This window comes from Leucopleurus acutus (assembly GCF_964270905.1).
Source record: "Leucopleurus acutus genome assembly, chromosome: 15".
Classification (NCBI taxonomy): Eukaryota; Metazoa; Chordata; class Mammalia; order Artiodactyla; family Delphinidae; genus Leucopleurus; species Leucopleurus acutus.
In genome coordinates this window covers 67,544,923-67,563,051 of record NC_139157.1, presented here as the reverse complement: position 1 = coordinate 67,563,051, position 18,129 = coordinate 67,544,923, and the positions used below count along the sequence as shown (strand labels likewise).

The following is an 18,129-nucleotide window of genomic DNA, read 5'->3' as shown; positions in this document are numbered from 1 at the left end:
AAGTAGATGCTGTCATTTCCATTTTATAGATATAAAACCAAGGTACATACATTGGATGAGAATCCCACCAGATTCGTCTAGTTCTAAAGTCTATCCTAAGGTTCAGGGATTGGTTTGCTTTTCAACTGAATGGCAAATCATCCTTGTGCAGTTTAATAGATTCATGAAAAAAATTTCCATAAAGATCTCTAAAAGCTAATTATGAAGTTAATCCCACACCCCATAAAGGGCATAAACATGTCTCACACACCAGCCTGCCACATTTCTCACAACTAAATTTCAGCAAAAAAGCACAAGAGCCAAAACAAACTAAAAAACTGAAGGGTTCTATTTTTTTGGATAAGATATACTTTTTCTTTAATCTGACAGATTTCTCTATTGGTTACATAGCATGAGCAATTTTCTCACAGGAAATCTCTTGTATTTATAGCAAGCTAATTACTCTCTAGAAGTGACTGTCATATGTATGTGGATGGTTTTGGATTCAATTTTGTCAAAAGCTGGGAAATTAATTCATGTCTCATCCCATGCAAGCCTTATGTTTTAAGAGATTAAAAGCCACTGCAAAGACCTATTACCAGGGAATTTCTGAAGACTACCCTTAATTTAAAAATACATTAGTCTACTTCTTTTTGGATGATATAATCTACGAGCCTGTTTGTTATGGTCAGCTCAATGTTCTACCTAATTGTGAGGGAAATATCTGTTTATTAGAAATAACAGATTTTTGCTTTAAAGTTCAGACCAAAAAAAAAAAAAAAAAGAAAGCTTGCATCTTAATCATAAATGTACTGCATTAAGACATAAAAACAAAAGATTCCAGCAAATAAGAAGCTCACTAATTTCATATACCAAAAGCTACAATATGCTATTTACTACACAATTAACTGTTTTCTCTCAAGAGAGAGATGTAAGTAACATTTTGCAAACTTCATTTTGTTGAAATATATTCCCGTCTGCTGAGCTTCTTATTTTGTACCAGCAAAAGTGAAACATGCTACTTTTGCTATTGTCAAACAAAAAACATTTAAATGATTACCAATTTTGATTCTTGCTCTAATTTTTTTCAGCTGCATATGGTAATACATTTCAAAAAATGATGTCAGGGATGCCACTTTACTATAGCAAAGTATTAAAACAGACATTTGGTGTTATCAACATTTGCTGCACCCCTGAAGAACAATATGGGGAACTTTTTTTATTTTAGAGGAGACAACATCTACTTCTAATCTATATTGAGTCCCTGTAAAGCACGTGCTACTACCATAATAAAGGTCTCCAGCAGTTATGAGGCTTTTGTTTAAGTGACCCTAAAAAGTTTAATGGGTTTCCAAGACCACTCATCAACATACAGAGATCCTACTATTCACCTACTTCAGTCTGTGTGATATATACTTTCTCGATTCAAACATGGGAAGTTTCAGTGGCAAGTAAAGACCTACGCGTGTAAAATCTTAAAAGTTAATCAGAATTCAGGAAAATATTAGATTTCACAGGCAGTATATATTATTTGCCAAGTAAGTGACACAAATCATATACCACTCCCAGAAAGAAAGGATGGCTCCTTCCCAGATATTGGCTCATATCTCCCGTACAGTTCTTATTGTATTATTCTTTTTGCTATTAAGCTATTTGTATACATACCTTAAGAGCCTAGAATAGGCAGATTTAAAATTTTTCATTTCTGAATCCCACCACGGTACTGAAAAATACCCAGCACTTGGTACATGCTCAATCAATGTTTACTTGAATACCTGAATAAATGAATGACTGGTGACGATGATAAAGGTGATGAAGACAGCAGCCACACTGAGGGCCAGGTGGTGTCCTAGGGGCTTCGCATGCATTAACTAATTTACTGTTAGCTTCCTCTTGGTACTTTACTAATGCGGACACTGAGGCACAGAGGGACCAGCTTGCCCCGACTCATCTAACTCCTTCATGCCCTTCAATTCTGGGCTTAAAGGTGACTTCTTTAGGGAGGTCCTCCCAACCCATGAGACAAAGCTACAGACACTTGCCCTCCATCCAAACAACCCCTTTACCTTCCCTATCATTACAGTCGTCACTCCTGAAGAACTGATTTAATCAGCAGTCTTGTACATTACACAGTGAGCTCCATAAAGGCAGGGACCATGTCAGTCTTATTCACTGCTCTAACTCCAGTGCCTATCAAAGTGCTTGGCACATAATGGGTACCTAATAAATTTAAGCTTCATGACTGAGTGATGCAGGTAGCCATTACATTTTCATTTAAAGAATAAGTAACAAACATGAGCAAATCTGAGGTGATCTGAAAGAGTCAATATAACTGCCCAGTAGGCATCTGAAGATTCAAAACTGTGGTTTAAGAGAAGAATGAGGTAAAGATTTGAGAGGCATCTTCAGGCTATTATTCCATGGCTATAAATGATCACAACAAAACTGTGACACTATGGTTGACCCATTTCTGAATACATATTATTTGTATATTAAGGAGAACCCAACATCTTATGTTTCTGTTGTAAGCCCCCAAAAGAAAAATTCCAAAAGGGGCCTTATTAAATAGTAAAATTAATTAAGATGAAACCATTCTTTAAGAGGTTCCTCTTTTTTTTTTTTTTTTTTGCAGTGCACGGGCCTATCACTGTTGTGGCCTCTCCCGTTGTGGAGCACAGGCTCCGGACGCGCAGGCTCAGCGGCCATGGCTCACGGGGCCCAGCTGCTCCGCAGCATGTGGGATCATCCCGGACCAGGGCACGAACCCGTGTACCCTGCATCGGCAGACGGACTCTCAACTACTGCGCCACCAGGGAAGCCAAAGAGGTTCCTCTTAATAACAGTATAGTGCCTTTATGAGAGTGCCTGGAATCTGCCATTAGCATATTTCTAGTTTGGTAGAAAAGCTTCCAGCTTATATTAAAGCTCCTGTGTGTTTTCTTTTGTTTTTTTTGTTTTTTTTTTGCAGTACACGGGCCTCTCACTGTCGTGGCCTCTCCCGTTGTGGAGCACAGGCTCCAGACGCGCAGGCTCAGCGGCCATGGCTCACGGGCCCAGCCGCTCTGCGGCATGTGGGATCTTCCCGGACTGGGGCACGAACCCGTGTCCCCTGCATTGGCAGGCGGACTCTCAACCACTGCGCCACCAGGGAAGCCCCTGTGTGTTTTCTTTAAGATGACCATGGTGAAGCTGAAATACACTACTACCATGATTATACACCAGAAGCACTCAAGCAGTAGAGATGAGTCCTGTGTTGTAGGGACAAGCAAAGCGTTTAAACCTGCAGATGTACCTAAAAGAGGCATATGGATTACAAACCACACTACACCACTACTGTGACAACAAATGTGAAAACTCCGGCAACGCACTGGCTGACAAGAGAATAGAAAGCAGAACTGGTTCAGTCACTCTGCTTGACAAACTTGAAGATAACACCTATGTTACGGGAAAAGTATTGTAAGTTTCAAACCTGTTTTACATCACTTGATGCAGCTGTGAGTAGCAGTGACAGAGACATCAACTACTGCCACCGTGAAGAAAGGGAGACGGTGAGGAAAGGCAGCAGCAGGCTCACTGAAGAAAAGAAACCACTGCAAGTGAAAGAACATCATTTCTGAGCAGAGCTGCTAATGCTTTTTGCCTTCTTGGCCGTATTTACACTTATACAGCCAGTAAGCAGAACCACATTCAAATATTTAGGACCACGAGAGCAGCGTACGTAATTAAGAGAAATAAAGGGTAAGTCTGTAGGCCCTTCCAGCAAACAAAACAGTACCAGTAATGCAGTACTGTCTTAAGGCAAATATGGCAGAATTAACACCTCCTTATTAAAAAAAGAAAAAATAGGAACACAATGTCAGTGAATGAAAGTACTACACTTTTCCAGGAGGATGTGGAGACACCTTTAGGCCCACTGGTCAAAGCTTATGGATGTATATAATCAGGTGCAAATTAAGGTTATTGATTTAACAAGCTTAGTCACCTAATTTTCCCTAGAAATTTCGGCACTTTTTAAGTTACTCACAGGAAAAAAAAAAAAAAGAAGCAAGAAAGGAACTGCCAGAATGTGACTTTGAGAAATAATAGCTGACAGCAAATCACCAACCCTGAAGCACAGTAATCTTGGGCCCCTTTCTGAGGCAGTAACTGGCTTAAGAGATATTAACAATTCCTGAAGCCATCACTTTATTAAAGTACAGGCAAATAGTCCAAGACAATACTCAAAATAAAAGTTCTATAAATTATAGGACACTTTAAGAAGGTAGGGATACTTCCAATTTATCAAATGAAAAAATTAACATAAATGCTTGCTTAGAAAAGGTACATGGGAAAATTTTCATTAAATGATGATGTTGTTGGGTCACTGATCTCTCTACTGTCTTGCGTTTCTATAGAGCTTGCTCTGTTCAATGCACTGTTGTTGTATGGGCTGACTCCCTTGGAATACTTTTTTTCTTTTTTTTTTTGCGGTACGCGGGCCTCTCACTGTTGTGGCCTCTCCCGCTGCGGAGCACAGGCTCTGGACGCGCAGGCTCAGCGGCCATGGTTCACGGGCCCAGTCGCTCCACGGCATGTGGGATCTTCCCAGACCGGGGCATGAACCTGTGTCCCCTGCCTCGGCAGGCAGACTCTCACCCACTGCGCCACCAGGGAAGCCCCCTTGGAATACTTGATCAACGTCTCCAATGGAAAATTTAAGTCAGCAATATTTACACAAAAACAGTGTTGTAAAGAACAAAGGGAGTGGGCTTAGGGAGTCAAGAAAACCTGCGTTCAGATCTAATTATATCATTTACTGGTTTGCATGACCACGGGCAAGTTCTTTAACCTCTCTGTATCTCAACTTTCTCATCTGTAAGTAGAAATAATATTTACTTTATAAGACTTTATAAATATTAGAAGGTATAATATGTCCTGGGCATATAATACGTGCTCAATAAAAATGATTTCTTTGCTCTTTATAAAAATACCTTATTTTTTTCTATTCCTAGTACAATTAAAGTCATATGTTACCATTCATTCCATTTATGCCATAGATGTTTCTGTAAATGATCATTGATCTTAACAAAAACATCTAACTTTAAAAATAATGTCAAAGGTTGTTATTTCCAAAAGAAAGAATACATATCAAACCAAAAATATGCAAATTCTATTACTGTGTAGTATTATCACTAGAGTTCAGGTTTCTGCTTCCAGATTACCACGCAGAAACACTGAAGGAAATGTTTAATGAAAATGGTACACTAGAAGAGCTAAATTTTTAGACCTATTTATGTATTATTTATAAATAATTATTATTTATTTTTAAGTCAATAATAGTCTTGATGCTATGTTTTTAAAGTCACAATTTTGACGGTAATTCTCTAAAGAAGCTGTGAATGCAACAATAAAGGGTCAAATATCACCTTCAATGGGGAGAAAGGTATAATGAACTGATTTCTTTCTCACAATAAAAATCTGCACTGAACAAACCTGAACCAATCAATCTGTTGTCTTTTTCCAGGATACAAATCTCCTGTGAAAACTATGTCTAACAGACTTGGGCTTAATCTTAACTTCTCAAGACACACAAAAAGAGATGAAAATAACTGAAATAACAACTATGGAAAGGCAAGATCTTCAATGACTTGAACTGTCAGATTCAAAAGTATAACTAGTCACATTAAGAAAGGTTCTCTAGGGCATTCATTTCCTGTCACAAATAATAGTTCCACTTGAACAGCAAGAGAATATCAGAAAAAAACAAATAGAAACATTAATTTGAACTATTTTTATATTAGCTCTACTTCAAACAATATGAAGAAGATATAAAAATATTTTACTACCTGACAGTTATGACTTTAGGAATCCAGGACCCTTTTGTCATTGTCCATGGCAGTGAGCATTATTATTAGTTACTTTAGCTGGGTCTAAAGAAGCCATCTGAAATACTGATACAAATCAGCAAGAAAATGTCAGTTTTTGATGGTGAGTTTGGTTCTCAGCTAAAATTCTGGTGTTTCTCTAAAAAGGTATTAGTCCCTGCCCAGTTCCAAATTACAAATTCTTAAAGCGGTCTGTATAGTTTTGCTGTTAGTGTGTTTTTTTTCTTTTTAACTCTCTAACACCAATTTACCTCTTCAACCATATCTCGTATTACTTCCTTACATAAACTTTTTCTTTTATACTCAAGGCAAGACTTTATAGTTTCACTCCACACTTTGCATTTTCTACTTCCCTAAAACACCTTTCATTCTCCTATTCCTGCAAGGAGTAAACAGAGAAAGACAAAGTCTTTCTTACACACACACACACACACACACCCTACTATTCACCTAATTGGTAGGACAATACAGTTCTCACACACACACACACACCCTACTATTCACCTAATTGGTAGGAAAACACAGTTCTTATTTCCTTTGTGAATCCCACTTCAACTACCCCAGCCCAGAGTTTTTCCTCAGCTTTGGACATCTATAGCTAATTCCAAGCATCTGACACATCACATCCTACCTTCTGTTGTTAATTATCTTTTTACAAAGAGATTCTTTCCATCTCACCAGTCAGACTATAAATAAGTTAGGGGCATATAAAATAATATTTTTATTTTACGGTATTTTTAATTGAAATATAGTTGATTTACAATGTTGGGGTAGTTTCAGGTGTACAGCAGTGTGATTCAGTCATATGTATATACATATTTTTAAGACTCTTTTCCCATACAGGCTATTACAAAACATTGAGAAAATAGCTTATTAATCTTTATATCCCTGTCTTCACCAAAATACTTTGTACATATATACCTAATCAATGTTTCTTTTTGACTAGCAGGTAAGTTTTGAGATAAAAAATTGCCAAGAGACTAGTACATATAGTCAAAGGAATAGGGAATTGTCACCATTAGAGCGGAGTGGGAGTTAGGGAAAATGAGGGGACAAGAGCACAGGAAAGCCCGATGGAAGGAATTTATATTTGCTACAGTGGGCAACAGGAAGCCACTCTTGGTGATGATTTAAAAATGAAAAAAAGGGCTTCCCTGGTGGCGCAGTGGTTGAGAGTCCGCCGCCTGCCAATGCAGGGGACACGCGTTCATGCCCCGGTCCGGGAAGATCCCACATGCTGCGGAGCGGCTGGGCCCGTGAGCCATGGCTGCTGAGCCTGCGCATCCGGAGCCTGTGCTCCGCAACGGGAGAGGCCACAACAGTGAGAGGCCCACATACCGCAAAAAAAGAAAAAAAAAAACAAACGAGTGTGGGAAGAACTTAAGAAAGGTTCTAAAGGCCAGAAACAGAGACTGAATTTATGCTAGAGAGTGTCAAGATGCCTAAAATAGAAACTATCAAGGAGTAGAAGGTTTGAAGGAAGAAAGCGATGTGGCTCTACCTCAAGTCCCTCAGAAGAGGTGGCCATTAGTTAACAGCCAACAGGACTGAGTGAAGAAGAGGCCTGGGCTCAAGGGAAGTCAATCTATTAAGGACATTTGGCACTCCACCAAGAATAAGAAGAATTCAAAAGAACGGACTTGTCTTCACTTTTCTCTCCCAAACTATAATTTTTCATAATTGTATTGATTTAATAAATCATTCAGGCCAGTAAAGGCATTTGAAAATCCTCAACAGGCTTAAGATTTTACTTATTATGGATAAGACTGAGCCCTGTAGAGCATGGAAGTCTGTATCTTTTAATGGATACAACAGAACGGAATAGTTCATCACTGGTAGTAACTTCCCCTCAGCAGTACAATTTCTACCTTTGCCTTGTGTGGCTCCATTTCACTCCAGAAATCTCCACTTTGTGACATCTAATGACCTTCATCATATGCATGTGGCCTTATTTCATTCATCCTTTTGCTAAACCATCACCACCCTGAGAATATCTCCTTGCTTATTTTCATTGTCACTGCCTTTTACATCGTCCAATTACTCTTGTGCTATGCAACCAACCTACTCATCCTGAAACTTAGAAAACATCTGTTCCTTCTCAGTGCAATTCTGCTCTAGTTCCTTTTGCAGCTAAAATCAGCCCTGAGTCATCAAAATGTGTCCAAGATACACTGATCTTGAAAAACATTAAAATGCTTTAATTCCATCTATGCTCACAAAGCATACACAACTTTGAGTCAAAAAATGAGAGACTGTTTTTCACTGTATCTAGCAAAACTGCCACACCTGGTTGAAAAAAAAAAAAAAACTATTGTGGGCTTCCCTGGTGGCGCAGTGGCTGAGAGTCCGCCTGCCAATGCAGGGGACACGGGTTCGTGCCCCGGTCCGGGAAGATCTCGCATGCCCCAGAGTGGCTGGGCCCGTGAGCCATGGCCGCTGAGCCTGCGCATCCGGAGCCTGTGCTCCGCAACGGGAGAGGCCACAACAGTGAGAGGCCCGCGTACCGCAAAAAAAAAAAAAAAAAAAATTTATATACCTGATTTCTTCCCAGCTGGTTCTTGAAGAAATAGATTTCTAGAGACTATTTCAAATTAATAACCATATAATACTTTCACCCAAATCTCTTGGATATTAAAAAGTAATAAAGGCAAAGTAAAAAGCATTTAATTCAAAAGGAAAACAACTAGGAGGGTTGGGCCTTCTTAAAAACTCATGGCTGAGGAGAAACATATGACACAATAAATTCCAAACTAGATGCTTTGGGAACAAAAGGAAAACACTCCATAACTATATCAGAAGATATTTTAATTAGAAGCCTTTTAATATTTCAGCAGTTCACAAATGTTCTCAATACAAGAACTCTCAGCTCTTACAATTAACAACTAATGAACATAAACACTCAACAATGACTAAATAAGTAGTAGAAGTAAGATTAAAACTTTGAGCTCTTTATACTCCCATCTCTTTGGATGTAAATAAACCACAATGACTCTACCTTGATCCTTGTGGTGGAACCACATTTCCTTTGGTCAAGCCATTTAGTACAATCCGTGTCTTAACTAGTATTATACCCATTACAGAGATAATTTTGGCCTGCTATAAAATCAAAACTCAGAAGGGCTTCAAGAATTACAATAATATACTATATATGGTAATGCAACATAAATAGTAATTAGTACACTAAATAGTATACACTAAAATAATACTCTATAGGACGCAATATAATGTAAACTACCTGTTGGCACTGTAACCTTCAGTGTGTCACTAAGCCTTCTATGTTTTCCTGATCTGTAAAACTGAAAATGCTACAAGTACCTACACTTTACAGGTTGTCTGAGAATTAATTAGAGCAGTGCCTGGCACTTGGTGCTCAATAAATGTTGGCTATAATATTTGTTTGCTTAATAACGGTACTAACCATTCATGCTTTTGGTTTTAAACAAGCATATTATCCTGCTTTCCTTTTTCGTGTTAGAAAGTTTTCAAATACTGACAAATAAGAAAAAAAAAAAAAAGATGAGATATCCGAAGAGATATCAATATGGTTTTAACATTTGATAAAATGTAAGATATATATATATATATATATATATATATATATATATATATATATATACACACACACACACACACACACATTAGGGGTACATTTAATTTAAATATTCTTTTATACTATTTGTTTCTCAAAGTCTCAGCATTCTTTGACCCCGCAAAAAGAAAAAAGTTTTATATGAAATGAAATGAATTTCCGACTAGATAACTGCTTTTATTAAGACTTAGTAAGTAGAATCTGACTCTAAAATATTGCAATCTATTGAGAAGAAATTTTGTATAGTCAAACAACCTAAAATGTCATTTTATGTGTCTAGATTATCTATATAGATTCTGGATAGACTAATTTTTAAAAAAAGATATATAATGTGTGTTCACTGTTAATATTTTGACTATTACCAGACTAAATCTTAGCAGAAAACAATTAAAACTACTTTAACACTAGAAAAAACATATTATTTTAGCAGATGAATGACCACTTGTGAAGCTATTTCCTGGGTATCACAACTTCTGATCTGGTCACACTGTAGAAAGAACTTAAATATTAATATTTAAAATATTTTAGTAAAACTGTAAATATCCAAATGGTACCTTAATGCTGACTTGTATTTGCAATATTAAATTTATAACAGTTTCTCCAAATCTTACACTTCATTGCATTTAGTACAGTTTGTGAATTTCCTGAACGACAAGCTTATCATTTTTACTTACTGGCAAATAATTCTATAGAAAATGAAACTTTGGGATATGAAGAAAACAAATAACCAGCTCACTATTTAGAAAAAAACTGTTTTAAGAGATAATTAGATTTATTTGACTATATTTTTAAATTCCTGTCTCAAGACAATCAAAGATCCTTCTTAATTTAGAAAGATTGGTTCAAGATGGCAGAGTAGGACGTGCTCTCACTCCCTCTTGCAAAAGCACCGGGATGACAACTAACTGTTGAACAATCATCAACAGGAAGTCACTGGAACTCACCAAAAAAGATACCCCACATCCAAAGACAAAGGAGAAGACACAATGAGATGGTAGGACGGGGGCAATCACAATATAATAAAATCCCATAACTGCTGGGTGGGTGACTCACAAACTGGAGAACACTTATACCACAGAAGTCCACCCACTGGAGTGAAGGTTCTGAGCCCCACGTCAGGCTTTCCAACCTGGGTGTCTGGCAACAGGAGGAGGAATTCCTAGAGAATCAGACTTTGAAGGCTGGTGGGACTTGATTGCAGAACTACGACAGGACTGGGAAAAACAGACTCCACTCTTGGAGGGCACACACAAAGTAGTGTGTGCATCAGGACCCAGGGGAAGGAGCAGTGACCCCATAGGAGACTGAACCAGACCTACCTGCTAGTGTTGGAGGGTCTCCTGCAGAGGCGGGGGGTGGCTGTGTCTCATCGTGAGGACAAGGACACTGGCAGCAGAAATTCTGGGAAGTACTCCTTGGCGGGAGCCCTCCCAGACTTCACCATCAGCCCCAGCAAAGAGCCCAGGTAGTCGCCAATGTTGGGTCGCCTCAGGCCAAACAACCAATAGGGAGGAACCCAGCCCCACCCATCAGCAGACAAGTGGATTAAAGTTTTACTGAGCTCTGCCCACCAGAGCAACACCCAGCTCTACCCACCACCAGTCCCTCCCATCAGGAAGCCTGCACAAGCCTCTTAGATAGCCTCATCCACCAGAGGGCAAACAGCAGAAGCAAGAAGAACTACAATCCTGCAGCCTGTGGAACAAAAAGCACATTCATAGAAAGAAAGACAAGATGAAAAGGCAGAGGTCTATGTATCAGAAGAAGGAACAAGATAAAACCCCAGGAAAAAAACCAAACAAAGTGGAGATAGGCAAACGTCCAGAAAAAGAATTCAGAATAATTATAAGGAAGATGATCCAGGACCTCAAAAAAAGGATGGAGGCAAAGATGGAGAAGATGCAAGAAATGTTTAACAAGACGTGGAAGAATTAAAGAACAAACAAACAGAGATGAAGAAGAATTAATGAACAAACAGAGATGAACAATACAAGAACTGAAATGAAAAATACACTAGAAGGGATCAACAGCAGAATGACTGAGGAAGAAGAATGGGTAAGCAACCTGGAACACAGAATGGTGGAATTCACTGCTGCAGAACAGAATAAAGAAAAAGAATGAAAAGAAATGAAGACAGACTAAGAGATCTCTGGGACAACATTAAACACAACAACATTCGAATTATAGGGGTCCCAGAAGTAGAAGACAGAGAGAAAGGACGCAAGAAAATATTCAAAGAGATTATAGTCGAAAACTTCCCTAACATGGGAAAGGAAATAGCTACCCAAGTCCAGGAAGCCCAGAGAGACCCAGGCAGGATAAACCCAAGGAGAAACACTCCGAGACACATAGTAATGAAATTCGCAGAAATTAAAGACAAAGAAAAATTACTGAAAGCAGCATGGGAAAAACAACAAATAACATACAAGGGAACTCCCATAAGGTTAACAGTTGATTTCTCAGCAGAAACTCTACAAGCCAGAAGGGAGTGGCATGATATACTTAAAGTGATGAAAAGGAAGAACCGACAACCAAGATTACTCTATCCAGAAGGATCTCATTCAGATTTGATGGACAAATCAAAAGCTTTACAGACAAGCAAAAGCTAAGAGAATTCAGCACCACCAAACCAGCTCTACAACAAATGCTAAAGGAACTTCTCCAACTGGGAAACACAAGAGAAGAAAAGGACCTACAAAAACAAACCCAAAACAATTAAGAAAATGGTCATAGGAACATACATATCGATAATTAGCTTAAACGTGAATGGATTAAATGCTCCAACCAAAAGACACAGGCTCACTGAATGGATACAAAAACAAGACCCATATATATACTGTCTACAAGAGACCCACTTCAGACCTAGGGATACATACAGACTGAAAGTGAGGGGATGGAAAAAGATATTCCATGCAAATGGAAATCAAAAGAAAGCTGGAGTAGCAGTACTCATATCAGATAAAATAGACTTTAAAATAAAGAATGTTACAAGAGACAAGGAAAGACACTACATAATGATCAAGGGATCAATCCAAGAAGAAGATATAACAATTGTAAATATATATGCACCCAACAAAGGAGCACCTCAATACATAAAGCAACTGCTAACAGCTATAAAAGAGGAAATCGACAGTAACACAATAATAGTGGAGGACTTTAACACCTCACTTACACCAATGGACAGATCATCCAAACTGAAAATAAGGAAACAGAAGCTTTAAATGACACAATAGACCAGATACATTTAATTGATATTAATAGGACATTCCATCCCAAAACAGCAGATTACACTTTCTTCTCAAGTGCGCATGGAACATTCTCCAGGATAGATCACATCTAGGGTCACAAATGAAGCCTCAGTAAATTTAAGAAAATTGAAATCATATCAAGCATCTTTCCTGACCACAACGCTATGAGATTAGAAATCAATTACAGAGAAAAAACGTAAAAAACACAAACACATGGAGGCTAAATGATACGTTACTAAAAAACCAAGAGATCATTGAGAAAATCAAAGAGGAAATCAAAAACTACCTAGAGACAAATGACAATGAAAACACAATGATCCAAAACCTATGGGATGCAGCAAAAGCAGTTCTAAGAGGGAACTTTATAGCAATACAATCCTAACTCAAGAAACAAGAAAAATCTCAAATAAACAATCTAACCTTACACCTAAAGGAACTAGAGAAAGAAGAACAAACAAAATCCAAAGTTAGTAGAAGGAAAGAAATCATAAAGATCAGAGCAGAAATAAATGAAATAGAAACAAAGAAAACAATAGCAAAGATCAATAAAACTAAAAGCTGGCTCTTTCAAAGATAAACAAAATTGAAAAACCATTAGCCAGACTTATCAAGAAAAAGAGGGAGAGGACTCAAATCAATAAAATTAGAAATGAAAAAGGAGAAGTTACAACAGACGCTGCAGAAATACAAAGCATCCTAACAGGCTACTACAAGCAACTCTATGCCAATAAAATGCCAACTGGCAAGAAATGGACAAATTCTTAGAAAGGTATAACCTTCCAAGACTGAACCAGGAAGAAACAGAAAATATGAACAGACCAATCATAAGTAATGAAATTGAAACTGTGATTAAAAATTTTCCAACAATGAAAAGTCCAGGACCAGATGGCTTCACAGGTGAATTCTATCAAACATTTAGAAAAGAGCTAACACCCAACCTTCTCAAACTCTTCCAAAAAATTGCAGAGGATGGAACATGCCCAAACTCATTCTACGAGGCCACCATCACCCTGATACCAAAACCAGACAAAGATACTACAAAAAAAGAAAATTATAGACCAATATCTCTGATGAATACAGATGCAAAAATCCTCAACAAAATACTAGCAAACAGAATCCAACAACACATTAAAAGGATCATATACCATGATCAAGTGGGATTTAGTCCAGGGATGCAAGGATTCTTCAATATACACAAATCAATCAATGTGATATACCATACTGACGAACTGAAGAAGAAAAATCATATGATCATCTCAATAGATACAGAAAAAGCTTTTGACAAAATTCAACACCCATTTATGATAAAAACTCTCCAGAAAGTGGGCATAGAGGGAACCTACCCTCAACATAATAAAGGCCATATGCAACAAACCCACAGCAAACATCATTCTCAATGGTGAAAAACTGAAAGCATTTCCTCTAAGATCAGGAACAAGACAAGGATGTCCACTCTCACCACTATTATTCAACATAGTTTTGGAAGTCAGAGCCACAGCAATCAGAGGAGAAAAAGAAATAAAAGGAATCCAAATTGGAAGAGAAGAAGTAAAACTGTCACTGTTTTCAGATGACATGATACTATACATAGAGAATCCTGAAGATGCCACCAGAAAACTACTAGAGCTAATCAATGAATTTGGTAAAGTTGTAGGACACAAAATTAATGCACAGAAATCTCTTGCATTCCTGTACACTAATGATGAGAAATCTGAAGGAGAAATTAAGGAAACACTCCCATTTACCACTGCAAGAAAAAGAATCAAATACCTAGGAATAAACCTACCTAAGGAGGCAAAAGATCTGTATGCAGAAAACTGTAAGACACTGAAAGAAATTAAAGATGATACAAACAGATGGAAAGATATACCATGTTCTTGGATTGGAAGAATCAATATTGTGAAAATGACTATACTACCCAAAGCAAACTACAGATTCAATGCAATCCCTATCAAACTCCCAATGGCATTTTTCACAGAGCTAGAACAAAAAATTTTACAATTTGTATGGAAACACGAAAGACACTGAATAGCCAAAGCAATCTTGAGAACGAAAAACAGAGCTGGAGGAATCAGGCTCCCAGACTTCAGACTACACTACAAAGCTACAGTAATCAAGACAGAATGGTGCTGGCACAAAAACAGAAATATAGATCAATGGAACAGGAGAGAAAGGCCAGAGATAAACCCATGCACCTATGGTCAACTAATCTATGACAAAGGAGGCAAGGATATACAATGGAGAAAAGACAGTCTCTTCAGTAAGTGTGCTGGGAAAACTGGAGAGCTACATGTAAAACAATGAAATTAGAACACTCCCTAACACCATACACAAAAATAAACTCAAAATGGATTAGAGACCTAAATGTAAGGCCAGACACTATAAAACTCTTAGAGTAAAACACAGGAAGGACACTCTTTGACATAAATCACAGCAAGATCTTTTTTGACCCACCTCCTAGAGTGATGGAAATAAAAACAAAAATAAACAAATTGGACCTAATGAAACTTAAAAGCTTTTGCAAAGCAAAGGAAGCTACAAACAAGACGAAAAGACAACCCTCAGAATGGGAGAAAATACTTACAAATGAATCAACGGACCAAAGATTAATCTCCAAAATATATAAACAGCTCATGCAGCTCAATATAAAAAAAACAAACAACCCAATCCAAAAGTGGGCAGAAGACCTAAATAGACATTTCTCCAAAGAAGACATACAGATGGCCAAGAAGCACATGAAAAGCTGCTCAACATCACTAATTATTAGAGAAATGCTAATCAAAACTACAGTGAGGTATCACCTCACACCAGTTAGAATGGGCTTCATCAGAAAATCTACAAACAACAAATGCTGGAAAGGGTGTGGAGAAAAGGGAACCCTCTTGCACTGTTGGTGGGAATGTAAATTGATACAGCCACTATGGAGAACAGTATGGAGGTTCCTTAAAAAAGTAAAAATAGAATTACCATATGACCCAGGAATCCCACTACTGGGCATATACCCTGAGAAAACCATAATTCAAAAAGACACATGCACCCCAATGTTCATTGCAGCACTATTTACAATAGCCAGGTCATGGAAGCAACCTAGATGCCCATCGACAGACAAATGGATAAAGAAGATGTAGTACAGGGCTTCCCTGGTGGCGCAGTGGTTGGGAGTCCGCTTGCCGATGCAGGGGACACGGGTTCGTGCCCCGGTTCGGGAGGATCCCATGTGCCGTGGAGCAGCTGGGCCTGTGAGCCATGGCCGCTGAGCCTGCGCGTCCAGAGCCTGTGCCCCGCAACGGGAGAGGTCACAACAGTGAGAGGCCCGCGTACCGCAAAAAAAAAAAAGAAGATGTGGTACATATCTACAATGGAATATTACTCAGCCATAAAAAGGAACGAAACTGGGTCATCTGTAGAGACATGGATGGATCTAGAGACTGTCATACAGAGTGAAGTAAGTCAGAAAGAGAAAAAGAATTATCATATATTAACACATATATGTGGAACGTAGAAAAATGGTAAAGATGAACCGGTTTGCAGGGAAGAAATTGAGACAGAGATGTAGAGAACAAATGTATGGACACCAAAGGGGGAAAGCAGCAGGCGGTGGTGGTGGTCCTGTGATGATCTGGGAAATTGGGATTGACATATATACACTAATATGTATAAAGTGGATAACTAATAAGAACGTGCTGTATAAAAAAATAAAATAAAATTCAAAGAAAAAAAAAAAGAAGGATCCCTCCTACCCATAACTTACAATTACCGTATCTACTTATGATGGAATATCACTTACTGCAGTAGTCTGAAACTTCTGAGGGTGCTCAAGGTACCAACTTTAATAGTGCCCATTACAAATCACTGGCAACATTAATGGATTTGTATTATCTAGTCTCAGAGTTTCATAGTTTGTTATTGTTCTCGAAGGGTCAACAAAGAGAACACTGGTCTGGAGCTTCCCTAGCCGCCTGAATCATGGCCATGATACACTTGAAATGGGTCTTTATTGCCACCTCTGCCTTGGGGAGGGGGCAGGGGTGCGGGGTTGCTTTTTCAAATTTTATTAGGCAAGCGGACAAGTAATATTCCTTCCTAACTGACTATTTACTGGAGAAATTATTTTTCTCCTTTTGTGGGAAAAAAGTGAAATATATAACTTCTAGATATCTAATGTACAATCTAGATCAGAAACCATGGCATTTGTCAGAAATATGACTTCTACAAGAGTCATTTTAGATATTATCTTTTCTATTTACATGGTTGTCAGTGCGTTTGAAATTCTTTTTAGATGTAAAACATTGGTAGGGAAAAAACCCAACAGGATAAGAAACACCATGTTATTTCCTTTCACCAAAATAGGATGTCCATTGCATTATAAATATGTAAGTAAGCATGATACTATCTCCTTTCTTGAGAACATTTCAAAATTACAAAAAGGAATTGTTTAGTCTTTTTCTCTCCAAATCACATGTAACAAGAAGACAGCATGATATGATAGATCTGGTTTTCAAAAAAAACTAGAATATGCTCAAATGATTTCTAATATTTTTCTATAAAGTGGCTAGCTCAAGAGAGATTGAAAGTAATTGGAATATCCAGCTAAGAAAAATGCTTTCTTAATTGGAAAATAATTTGAGGACTAGATTTAAAATGTTCTCAGAATAATTCACACAATCTACATTTCAAATAAACTTACTGATGTTAATAACAATTTACAACCACAATCTTAAATTAGAAAGGAAAATTAATTTATATTGCCTCAAAGATAATCCCAGCTCAAGAGATGAGAAAATAAAGTTTTAATGCAGTAAATATGTATGTAATTAGAACCAGAGTTTTAAATACTTTGATGAACTTCATGGTAAATACTTGATGGTTTAAAAAAACAACAACAACAAGCTCATAGATACAGAGAACAGGTTAGTCGTTGCCGCAAGCAGTGGGTGAGGGTGGGAGAAATGGATGAAGAAGGGGGTCAAAAGGTACAAACTTCCAATTATAAGGTAGATACGTTCTGGAGATGTAATGTTAACAGCAGGGTGACTATAGTTAATAATACTGTATTGTATATTTGGAAGTTGCTAAAAGAGTAGATCTTAAAAGTTCTCATCACAAGAAGAAACTGTTTTGTAACCATGTAAGGGGATGGATGTTAAGTAGACTTATTGTGGTGATAATTTTGCAATGTGTACAATATTGGACCATTATGTTTTACACCTGAAACTAATATGCTATATATCAACTATACCTCAATTTAAAAAAAAAAAGCAATATTTGGTTTTCTAGGCATTCTTCAATAATAATGTTAAATATTTAGTGTTTTTATGTCTCAGGCACTAGGCTAATTGCTGAGGATACAGAAGCACACAAGACACAGCCCAGCCCTATGGGACTCATATTTTTGTAAACAGATAAGTTTTTTAAGGACATGAAGGTAAGAATACTGAAACTGAAACAC

The 18,129-nt window shown here is 37.7% G+C and overlaps 1 protein-coding gene across 1 annotated transcript in view; it reads right to left on the bottom strand.

The window, feature by feature from the left end:
* The window catches only part of RNGTT (RNA guanylyltransferase and 5'-phosphatase), a 218,660-nt gene that overhangs the window by 24,735 nt on the left and 175,796 nt on the right, over window positions 1-18,129 (bottom strand). The window lies entirely within an intron of this gene.